Source organism: Populus alba, chromosome 6 (genome assembly GCF_005239225.2).
Source record: "Populus alba chromosome 6, ASM523922v2, whole genome shotgun sequence".
NCBI classification, from domain to species: Eukaryota; Viridiplantae; Streptophyta; class Magnoliopsida; order Malpighiales; family Salicaceae; genus Populus; species Populus alba.
The window spans coordinates 17,926,621-17,939,014 of NC_133289.1; positions in this window are offsets into that span (position 1 = coordinate 17,926,621).

Sequence of the window (12,394 nt, forward strand, 5' to 3'; positions counted from 1 at the left end):
CCAAGCTCTTATTATTGAACCACTTACTAGATGATTTATTTTTTTAAAATTTAAACAATATAAGTTGGTAAGTTATGAAGTGAATTCATTGGTCGACCAACAACTAGGATATATATATATATATATATATATAAATGAATAATATCATTTTTTTTTATATGTATTTTATGTGAAACTGTGTATAATTATTTTAGGTGGATTCAAAAAAATTATGGAAAAAAAACTAAAAGGAAATGCTCTTTCACTATAAAGATGACAATTTAAAGGTGTGTTTGGTATTGTGATTGTTATTATGTTCGTGGTTTTAAAAAAATTATTTTATAAAAAATACTTTTAGTTGAAGTTGGTTTAAAAAAATATGTTTGGTTAAAACTGTGGTTGAAATTGAGATTAAACAAAAAGTAGTTTAATGTGTTTGGTTAAAAAAATTTTTCAAATTGAGGTTATAAAATAATTATATGTGTGTGTATATATATATATATTAATGATTTTTAATTTAAATATTATAGATTTAACTATTGTTTTTATATCATGAAATAAATAATATTGATATTAAATATTTTTTATTATTCCATTAAACTATATACAATGTCATTACATACGAAATCTATCCAACAAGGATTATATTTTTCATGGTTTCTTAAGTGCGCAATAACAAAAAAATTGAATTTTTAAACTGAATTAAATACTAGTTTTTTGAGTAAAACATAATTTTTTTTTAAAAAAAATTACAATTTCATTACGTATAAAAGTCATTCGACAAGAACTACAGTTTCTATGATTTCTTGAGCGTGCAATAAAATTAAATAAAATATTACCAGAAATAAAATTAAAGATTACAGTACGAGTAAATTTAATTCACCTTAAACTAATTTTAAAAATAAATAATAAAAAAATGTTGTTCAATGATTAACTGCACTGGTTTTTCAGGGGGGAAAACTAAAATTTTTCTCACTGATTTTTTTAAGTGCGAGCCATGCTCTACTGCTGCCCATAAATGCTACTTCTTCAATCCTATGGTTGGGTAGCAAAAATTAATGGATCCTATCAAATAAAATTAATTTTACTTGTTTTATCAAAATTAATATGTGTGGTTGTCGGTGAACTTTTCCGCAATTACATTAACAAATAGCACAATTATAAGTGGGATTTGAGGTTTGTACATATTGTGATTTGACATCGTAGAAATGGCCATGTGAAAATTACGTGTAGGATTTTGGATTTGTACATGTGGTGATTTTGAAAATAATGTTGGGGATTTGGGTGGATTGGTGACGATAATGGCATTCTTGTAATTTTCCGTTGCAGCTTTCTTTTCTTTGCATTGCTGTCCTATTCTAGGATTTCCAGACAAAAAAAAAAAACTATAATTTTTTTAATTTTTTTTTGCTCTGCATGGTTATTTCTTCGCCACATTTTTTTTTCCCTTCAAATCACCATATTGCTAGAAAAGGAAGGAGAGAATAAAGCACCAACCTGAGAGAGAGAGAGAGAGAGAGAGAGAGAGAGAGAGAGAGAGAGAAGAAGAAAACGCTGTAAAGAAAGGGATTGGATCTATTCCACCTTTAATTTGAACGCTGCTTGAACACTGTCTTAACCCTAAAACTCTATTTTTAATTTTATCTCAAATATCATCGACACATGTTTCAAACAATTTCCTAGCGGTATTGCCTTAGAAAATATTTAATTTTTATCCCTTGTATCATGAAAGGTGATATAATAAGGCGTTGGAACTCTGTGTAAACTATATTCTCTAAAAATTTAATTTTTAATTTTTGTTAATTTTAATTTTAAATTGTTTTAATGCGCTGATCTAAAAATAATTTTTAAAAAATAAAAAAATATATCATTTTCATGTATTTCAGTAAAAAAAATATTTTAAAAAATAATTATAATTACACTCTCAAACATGCTTTATAGTATCAAAACAAGCATGGATTGTAGATGGTTTTAACCATCATGGTCGTTGTAAGCTTAGCATGTTTATTTGATTTTTTAAAAGAGTTTAGAAGTATGGTTAGAACTGTTTTTTAAAATGTTTTTTTACTCAGAAATACATTAAAATAATATTTTTTTTATTTTTTTTAAAAAATATTTTTGACATCAACGATCTAAAAAATAAAAAAATATTAATTTAAAATAAAAAAAATTATTTTTTTTAAATACTTTTAAAATAAAAAATAAACAAGTACCATTATAAAACGCCAAAAGAAAGAAAAGAAAAGAAAAGAAAAAAGGCTTGGTATGATTGAAATGGAATCCCTGTTGAAAACCGATGCGAGTTCTTGTTAACGCGATCTCCAGGTAGATATGCTTGTCTGTAGCAACAGTTTATATGGATATACATGCTTAGCTGTTTTCGGTATCACACTGCATGAGTTTTTTTTAAAAAAAAAAAGAAGAAAAAAACCGTGTTGTGATATCTTTATATTAAGATTATTAAAAAATATAATTAATTTAATATTTCTTTCCATTTAAATTAGTTTAATATAAATATCCATAAATCAACCAACATATAATTAAGAAGATTGAAACAAGTGGTTGAATAAACATCACATGATGTAGCTACTCTTCAATTTAATGCTTATAAGAATAAAGTAGTTGAAGGGTATAAGTTTATTAAAATTGAAAACTATTTTATTCGTGAGCTTCTTTTTTTTTAGTTTTTCAAAGTGATAATTATTTTTAAAATTTTTTAAAAAAATATATCAAAATAATATATATTTTTATTTTAAAAAAATTATTTTTAATATCAACATATTAAAACGATATAAGAATAAAAAAAATATAATTTTAAACAAAAAATAATTTTAATTTTTTAAAAAATATTATTTCAAACATAATTCCGAACAACCCACAATAGAATTATTATTTTTATTTATATTCACTTACCGGACTAGGCTATAATATTAATCTATAAAATATAAGATGAACAAGGGGAGTCTACCAAATTTGAATATATTAACAGCTTATTTAGTTTTCTTGATCTATGACTTAAAATGAGTTAAGAATGTATTAATTTATAAGATGGAGAGACAATCCGTACATAGTAGCGTGGACTTGGCTGGACTTGTATGCATCAGCATTCATTTAAACGCGTCATCTTTTATATATATATATAAAGAGGGGCCCACTAAGCTGTCGGTGCTTAAAGAGTTGCCGATCTCCTTTAATTTTCTTTATGAAAGAGTTCGACGTTTCTTTGTCCTGTTTTTTTCCTTGGTAGTGGAGAACAATGTTACGAGCATGCACGAGCATAATCGGAGCGGGTGCTGAGGTGCCCATACATTTTCCTTTTTTTTTTTTTTTTTTTTCAACGTTTTCAGGAACATGGTCCTTTCAAGTTTAAATCGTACCAATATTAGAGTCTGTTTAGCTACGTGTTAGAAGTTGTGTTTTTTTTAAAAAAAACATAGAAAGCAAATATTTGGTTAACAAAAAAACGCTGTTTACTGTGCATGGTCCCACATCCAAATCGCGTGAGAAACGCAGGAAGATGAAAAGCATAAAAATACTGCTTTGAAATTTTCCAACCACTGAACAGTGTATCATGCACCTCCACTGTTCACTGAACAGTGGAGTATGTAAAACAGTGCAAGAATTGCATTGTTCACGTGAAATTCTTTTTTTTTTCAGTGTTAATTTTTTTAACATTTAAAAAAAAAAATTAGTATAAAGTGAATTTATCGCACTGTAATATTAATTTTAATACCTGATAATATTTTTCTACAAAAAAAGAGCATTAAAAAAATTATTTGAAACTGTTAATTTTTTTCTTATCAAGAATAAATCATTTTTATTTTGTAAATAATCATGCAATTATAAATATTTATATGGAAATATAAAAGATCAAAAAATATTTGAAATATATAAAAATATTTTTTTATTTCATGATGTAATATGAGTAATTAATTCTACAATATTTAAATTTAAAACCATCAATATTAATATAATATTTTTTCAAAATTAATAATTTAAATAACCTCAATTTTAAGAAAAGAGCATTTAAGTTAACCAAACACTTTAAACTTTTTTTTTCAAGGCCTTATTCAACCAACTTTTCATTACTTAGTTTTTTTTTTTTCAGTCACCAGTAATCAAAAATTAAGGCATTTTTATAAAACAACTTTTTCCAAAAACCACAACCAAACAGCTTTTATCCGCATATACCAAATATACTCATTAAGATTATTAGTAGGAACGCATTAAGTTAAAATTAGAAATTCAAAAGCACTTAAGTTTTAGAGGAGAAAGGTCCTTAGTGAGCCTAGGCTTAGTTTGCCTTAAATAATTTTTTTTGCTGTAAAATTTTTTTTTTATCAATCTAATTTTTTGTTTTGGGTCTCATTCATGTCCAAGAATTAAATCTGTTAGTTTTTTTTAGTTTTCTCATTACTAACTCTTTATAACATGGATATATTTTTTAGCTCTTTAAAACAAAAAATATTAGGTTTAGTTCTGGTTTTATGATACATGATCAAAGCTTATTTATTATAATTAATTCTTATCAGATTTGATTAAAAAATCACTATAAAAAAGAGATTGTATGAAGAGTTTTCAACATTATTTTTAGATTTTACATATTATTCCTCACCTCACTTTTAATGCTTTTCCTCCTTGTTTTTAGGCTCTATTTTAAGCTTTGTTTTCCACTCAATTTAGATTTTAGGTTCAATATTTGTTTGGAGATACTTGAATCTATTTTCTTAGCTTGTTGACCTTATTTAGAAATGTATCCAAACAATATGGTATTGTTGAAATCTTTAAAGGTTTATTGTAAACATTTTAATTGCACTAAATAATAAGCAATAAAGTCTTAAGGATAAATAATTAATCATTAATAGCAACAAAAACTTCATTGTTTTTGAAGCGTTTCAACATATAAGTACATTTTTTTTTAGTTTAAACATAGATATATTATATAATTATTATACGCTTGTGATTAAATTTCCTATGCCATTTTGGATATATATTTAGAGAATGTCTATCAATTTCTTTTTAGTTTTTTATTACATATTTGTCATGATATATATAATTTATAAGCTTATAAAATAAAATTATATATATATATCATGTTGATTCTTTATGGGTTTTGATGGGGGATGAATAACAAGGAACCTTACCATATATGAGTAACATGATGCCCTTTGCAAGTCATTGGTGTCTCTTGAAAATCTTGCTATGTAAGCAAAGCGTTCCCTCGAGATCTAATTATAATTAAGAACCTGTTTAACGCCAAATCCAATATTTAAATATGACCTTAAGCTTCTAGCTATGTAAATAAATAATGTTAAAAAAGTTTAATTGTTTACTGCAAAACAAAATAAGGATTTCACATAGGGATACGTTTAGTTTTCCATGCACTTTAAATACCTAGAAAACTAAAAAGACTTGTGTGAACCAGCCTATCGAGTCTTGTGCATCAGGTTCAACTAAATTTAAAGCAATCATACATATGCCTCGTATTAAACAATAATGTTTAATTTCTTGGTCTAGCATCTCATGCTTTAGATTATGGTGTATTGGTAGGTTATAGTGGTAACTTTTGGATATATTTCCATACCAAGAAAATATACTTCTTAGTGTTGTTAGGAGAAACACTTTAGCTAATTGTAACTCTAATCTTATTCGTGTGCATAGTTGCCTATGTTGAGAAATAAAAAATGGCATAGTCTTTGTTTACTTTCTAATGTTATCTTCACATTATATATTAAAACCTTGGATGAAATAGTTAATAATTGTATGTCTAACATACATTACGAATTACAAATTATTTTCTTAGATGGATTTATTTGCGATGTAAGAAACCATATTTCTGTCCATTTATTGTTCTAATTAATTGATTTGGTTTTTTTTATCATGAAAGAGATGCACATGGAATGTATAGTAGATGTGGTATTTTCATATGTTATGAATATTTTCTCCCATTAATACATATGATATTTTCCCTCATTTATATATATATATATATATATATATATATATATATATATATATATATATATATGTCATGAATATTTTTCATCATTAATACATATGTCATGAATATTTTTTATCAACATTAATACATATGTCATAGATATTTTTTATCTTTAATATTATAAAGGCAATATTACATTTTAGCCTATCATCTCCATAAAAAGACTTATAAGTTATAAATAGACCATGTATTCTTTAAATAAAAGGTTTAGAATCTCCATTCTCTACTATATATTTACTTTCATAGTATCTCTCTGTAATATTATTGTATTTTCTCTAAAAAAATCGTTGACTTAATCATCAAAGAGTCCCTCAGTTCACCAAAAAGAACCTTTTACAGGTATTAGGCACTTGTATTCGACTACCTTGATTAGGAAGAATGTATTAGATTGTTTGAATCAAGAGATTAACTGATTATCCAAGATATAAGCCTTACCCCCAAGATACTTGGATGTTTTGGGACATCTTCAACAATAAAAAATATCACAGTGCATAAAATATTTAAAGATATAGAATGGTTCAGTTAATCTCAAGCGTTATCTATTACTAGCAAATTGCATGCTAGATATGTGATTCACCAAAAAAATTGGATAGGATAATTTTTTTTAAGACTCTTAATTACCTGCCATAAAACATCAACACAATATATGTATCACAACTAAAAATATAAGCTACAATTCATCTCCCCAACACAATTAAAAAAATTCAACACACACCTGTAATTCATAAAAGTTAATAATTCATAATTTATAATTAAATACAATAAAAATTAACATAATATTTTATTAAATTTAAATTTAAACTTAAAAAAGATGGAATGGGGTTTTAAAAAAAAATAATTAGATAATACAAGTACTATAATATAAATTGCAAAGTGTATGGTAAAAGAGGATAATACTTTTTGGTTTCCTAAACCGTAAGTATTGGACTTGTGTATATAATTGCAAGTCTTGTCTTGTTATATGTTAAAAAAAGGTAAAATTGTATATTCATATGCCACCAAACTATATCAAGAATTGACAAGGAGATATGTGTCCTTTATATGAACAAGATATTGTTTAGCCAACATTCTGAATTCATGGTAATTATCTTTAAGATAAAAGCAATTTTAAATGCATACTTACATTAAATAAACATACTATATATACTTGTGGTTGGTGAGGTGGAGGTTGGACTCTCTAAGTTTTGGCTAGACACGCATGTCTATGGTCAAGACGTTTAAATTTCTGAGTTTTTTTAGCTCTCCTTTCAAATGTGACTTAATCATTCCAGTCTATTCAAGATACATTGTTCATTCAATATAAAAATTGATCTTAATGATGTCCTAAAAATCTAAGTAGATCAGGATCTAGGTTATTGCGTGTTTAGATTTTTGTCAATCAAATGTTGTTTTTAATATTCCATTCTCCATAGTCCAAGGAGAACATAATTGATGATGGAAATTTTGGTACTTGTAAAACAGTCCCTTTCAATAGGATTTAAGGATCATCCGATGATAAAGTCAATAATTTTAAATGGAGATTGTAATAAATAAAAGAAAGAGTATTTAATTCCAAGAACAAAAGTGTTTGTTCTTGTTTTTGTATTATAAATACTCTAAAGGTTAAGATATAAATGCTTGGAGAGTAGAGAAAGTGAGTCCTTTACCTAAATAGTTTATGGGGTATTTATAATCACTGAACTTGTTGTTTTGATGGAGTGAAAGGACTGAGAAGTTATTTGGTTTTGATGGCATTAATATGAGATAAAAATACCGAACACATTATTAATGAGGAACAAATATCTCTATAAATTATTAAGAAAATGGAAATGTGGTAGGCTATTGAGAGAACTTTTGTACACATATAGATGTTGAAAGAAGATAATTATTCTTGACATGAATAATTCATGTTAATAGGTTTTAATATTGAACCCAAACCAATTGGGTTTGGCACGTAGTTGAGCCTAGATGAAATATGTTCAGAAGTTTATCATAATCATGATGTTTTGGGTTCAGCTATCAACTTGTTAGACATATGATGTGTTGGGTTTAGCTCATGGTTGAACGCAAATATATTAAGTCTGGCAATATGCTAGACCCATGATGTCTTAGATTGACATATGGCTGAACTCAAGTATATTATGTCTGGTAACCTACCAGATTCATTTTGATTTGGGCTTGGCACATGGCTAAACCTAAGCATACTAGATTTACAACTAGTCAGACCTATGATGATTTTGGGCTCTGCGCATAACTGAACCCAAGTATATTGGGTCTAGCAACCTACTAGACCCATGTTGATTTAGGCTTAGCACATGGCTAAACCTAAGCATATTAAGTCTGGCAACATACCAGACCTACGATGTATTGGGCTCAGCACATGGCTAAACCCAAGTATATTGGGTCTGATAACCTATCAGACTCACAATGACTTGGGATCAGCACATGGCTAAACCCGAGTATATTGGGTTTAGCAACTTGTTAGACTGACAATATTTTGGGTTTGACATATGGTTAAACCTGAGTGTCGATCCCAAATATATTGGATCTAGCAAGTTGTCAGATCCACATTGTCTTTGATTGAATACATGGTTGAATTCAAGTATATTGAATTTTTTATTCTTTTAATGCATCAAATATTGAGTTAAAAAGTATGATTTATCAAATTTATATAGATGAACATTTGTGGAAGTTGATGGCTCTCAAAGTTGTACTCATACAGTGAATGTATCATAAACTACAAAGGAGATTTTAATCAATATTTAAAGAAAACATACTTCATATGAATTAGGGTTCAAATTTTGTATCATGTTCCAAAGAGTGAGATTTTATGAATTTCTAATTCTAACCTCTATGATTTGCTATTAATGGGTAGAAGACCACCGATAGTAATATGTAAAAAGTAATGAAAAATATTATGTACCTAGAAAACAATCTAACCAAAGATGTCCAGAGGCTATTTGGAAAGTTTATGAAACATTTTCATGCGAGTGGTTTTTTTTTAATTAATATGAGTATTCGTACCAGCTTATATATAACTCAATTAATCTTATGAGTTTTGAAATTAACAATTATATAAGCTTCTAATTTCTTTATACTCCTCTTCACTCCATCTTCAAGCAATCAACTCAAAATAATAGAAAGCTAAAGATCATTTATTATTATTATTATTATTATTATTGCTTGGAAGAGAACATTAATGGAAAAGAATATTAAGTACTAACTTATGCATATTAATCACACGATCAATATTAAATACTAATATTATTTTGACCTTATTATTAAAGTTATAGACAATCATAGAATTACTTAATCAAATATTAAAATAAACATACTAGGAAGCTGCCTTTTCTTTTAATCCTGATCTCATAATTTGTATAAGAAGGCATCAACAAAATGTATTAAGAGTATCTTTCAACGGCACTTGAGGTCTTGACCCAACGGTTGAAGGGACTTGTTCCCTTCCTCTGCATCCTAGGTTCAAACCTCAACGTGCACGCCTGTCACCCCCGCGGTGCCTTACATGCTCACTGGGTTTGTAGGATGTTCAGTGAGTCGTGGGATTAGTCGTGGTGCGAGTAAGCTAGCCCGGACACTCACGTAAATAAAAAAATAAAAAAATATCTTTCAACGTGATCTAACATTCCAATTTGCGGATTATAGTTTTCAAAATGAGGAAACAACAACGGAATATCCAAATCAATAAATTATTCAGCGGTGAGTACTTAGTGTTTGGTTCCCAAATCATATTCACAATTATTATTTTTTTGTTTAATGGATGGGATATTTTTTAAAAAGTTATTTTGTACAGTTAACTAAATTTTCTCTTCATATGATTTCAATGGATATGTCCTCACATCTTCTTAGTCTTTCCTCTATGTGTATATATATATTTTTTAAAGTAAATTCATAAAAATAACTAATAAAATATTACTAATTACTCTTTGTGTATCATTAAATTTTCCATTATATATTTTTAATATATATATATATATATATATTTATTTATTTTGCACTAAAAAAAGTTATCCAGGTCACGAAATGTTTTTTGATGGCCAATGGATCAGTACTGAAATCTCTCGACCCATCTCCTTACTTAGCCCGTGTTTCAAATCAAATCTTTTTGGAGTTTTCCTGACATGTGACAATTAACTTGGTGAGTTCAAAAATAAAACAGATGACTAGAAGTAAAGTTGTCTCGGTTTAAATATAAATTTCAAGATGAAATATATATATATATATATATATATATATATATATATATATATATTAAGAGGATGAACAATTGGATCGATTTGGGTTTCACATCTTAACCCGTCAAACCTGCAAATCGAATTATGAATTTTATTGGGTTTTCAATTTTTTGTTAGACAATTTTTTATTTAATCATATTATAGAAAAGAAATAGGTGCCCGTCAAATTAAGCACCGATTCAATGTTGGTATATTTGGTTAAAACTTTGATAACTCTACAAAAAATAAATTAAAATAAATTATGAAGTATGATTCCTAATCAATTGAAGTTAACCATCCAAACCTGTGACCCAAACCATGAACTCAATCTAGTTCAACATTTTTTTTTTATAATGTTTATCTAATTATATGACAAATTAAAATGCTTGCAAAAATCAAGAACTAACTAAACATCATGATGTTTGTTTGAAATTGCGATAAATATATAAATATAAAACAAACAAATTATGTTAACCAATTAAAAATTAATAAAATATTAAAAGATAAAATTAAAAAAAAAATAAGTAAAAAAGACCAATAACAACCTAATCGTGAAGGATCAAACTAGAGAAAAACTAATACATAAAATAAAAAAACAATAGATCAACACACATGCCTAGGGTAACTTATGTATTTAGGCCTGCTAATTTTTTTTTCTTTATTTATGGGTCAACACCGTCCTGATATTTTTTGTTTGAAAAAATAACAGATAATGCGTTACTTGCGTCACCTAAATTCTGGTAACTAAAGGTAACGAGAAAGTTAGGGCGGCGGTGTTTTACTCTAAAAAAATCCATCTTAAATCATTTTTAACCAAAAAAACAATTTAAAAATACATTATAAACCTAAATAAATCCATATATGCCTTCAAATAACGAAAAAAAAAAAGGTTAAAAAACAAAAAATAACCCAAAACCCAAAAAAAACACGATGCCAAATTTGCCTTTTCAAGCAATTTAAAGTGAAAGAACATCTTAATATAACTCTTCTTGTCAAATGAAACATGTAAGATCAACTATTTTAATGATTGGAATCGTTCTCAACTAATATTCTCTCTTTCTACAACTAAAATCCAATAACTCTCTCTCTTTGACTTCAAACAAGGGATTGAAAAATAAAAGAAATGAAGTTTTGGATAAAAAGTAAATTAAAAAAAAAATGGATGGAAAATGGATATGTTACAAGCTAAGATGACCAAAGTTGATTTCTTTTTCAAATTCAAAACAATTATTTAGTTTCTCTATGTTTTTCATATTGGTCCCAACTATTTTGATTCTGCCTTTTCTTAACAAAATAAAAGTAATTGGCCTTCATTTAGTTTTTTTTTTGCTTTCTATGAGGTTATCATAAATTTTTTTTTAAATCTCAATATTGGTTTGACACTTGATTTTGCGATCATATATTTAAATAAACAATATATATATATATATATATATATATATATATATATATATAAACAAGTTATTAATCCCAATAGAGTTCATTATCTGATTTACAGGTTTGATGTGTTGACCCGAATTACTTAATTCACGGTTTAGCAGGTTTACCCATCAAACATGATATGTATTTTTTAGTTTTTAGTCCTTTTATTTTTTTTTTCTTTATTTCACTCTTCTTCAATATTGAATTAGTTGGGAAATGAAATCCATGGTTTATTTTTTTCTACTTTATATAAGGTTATTACGATCTCAAATAAATATATTTTAAGGGTTGATACTCAATTTTTTAAGCATCTAATTTTATCATAAAATTAAATAAAAATAATTTATAAAAATAATAAAGTTATTAAACGCATTAAAGTCTTTAACTCAGGTCGCAAGGTGACTGAGATCAATCCACCCTCACATCTTCTCAATATTAAAAAAAAAAATTATTGTCTTAAATTTTTTTAAAAAGTTATGTCATGTTTTTGCCAGTCATTCAAATTGTTTTTAGACCCATTAAATTAAATGATTCATTTTTGATCAACTTCCACACGGTTTAATTCAAAACTTGAGTTAAAACAAGCAACATGGTTAACAGATTTCAAGATCATTCAATTTAATGATACTGTAAAAAATATATATTTATATTGTAATAGCCCTAAAATTTCTAGCAATATATTTGAAAATTAACAAAACTTTTTTACACAAATTTCCCAATTATTTATTTAATTATTTTTCCCCTCTTTTTTTTTTTAATGTAATCAAAATACAGAAATTTT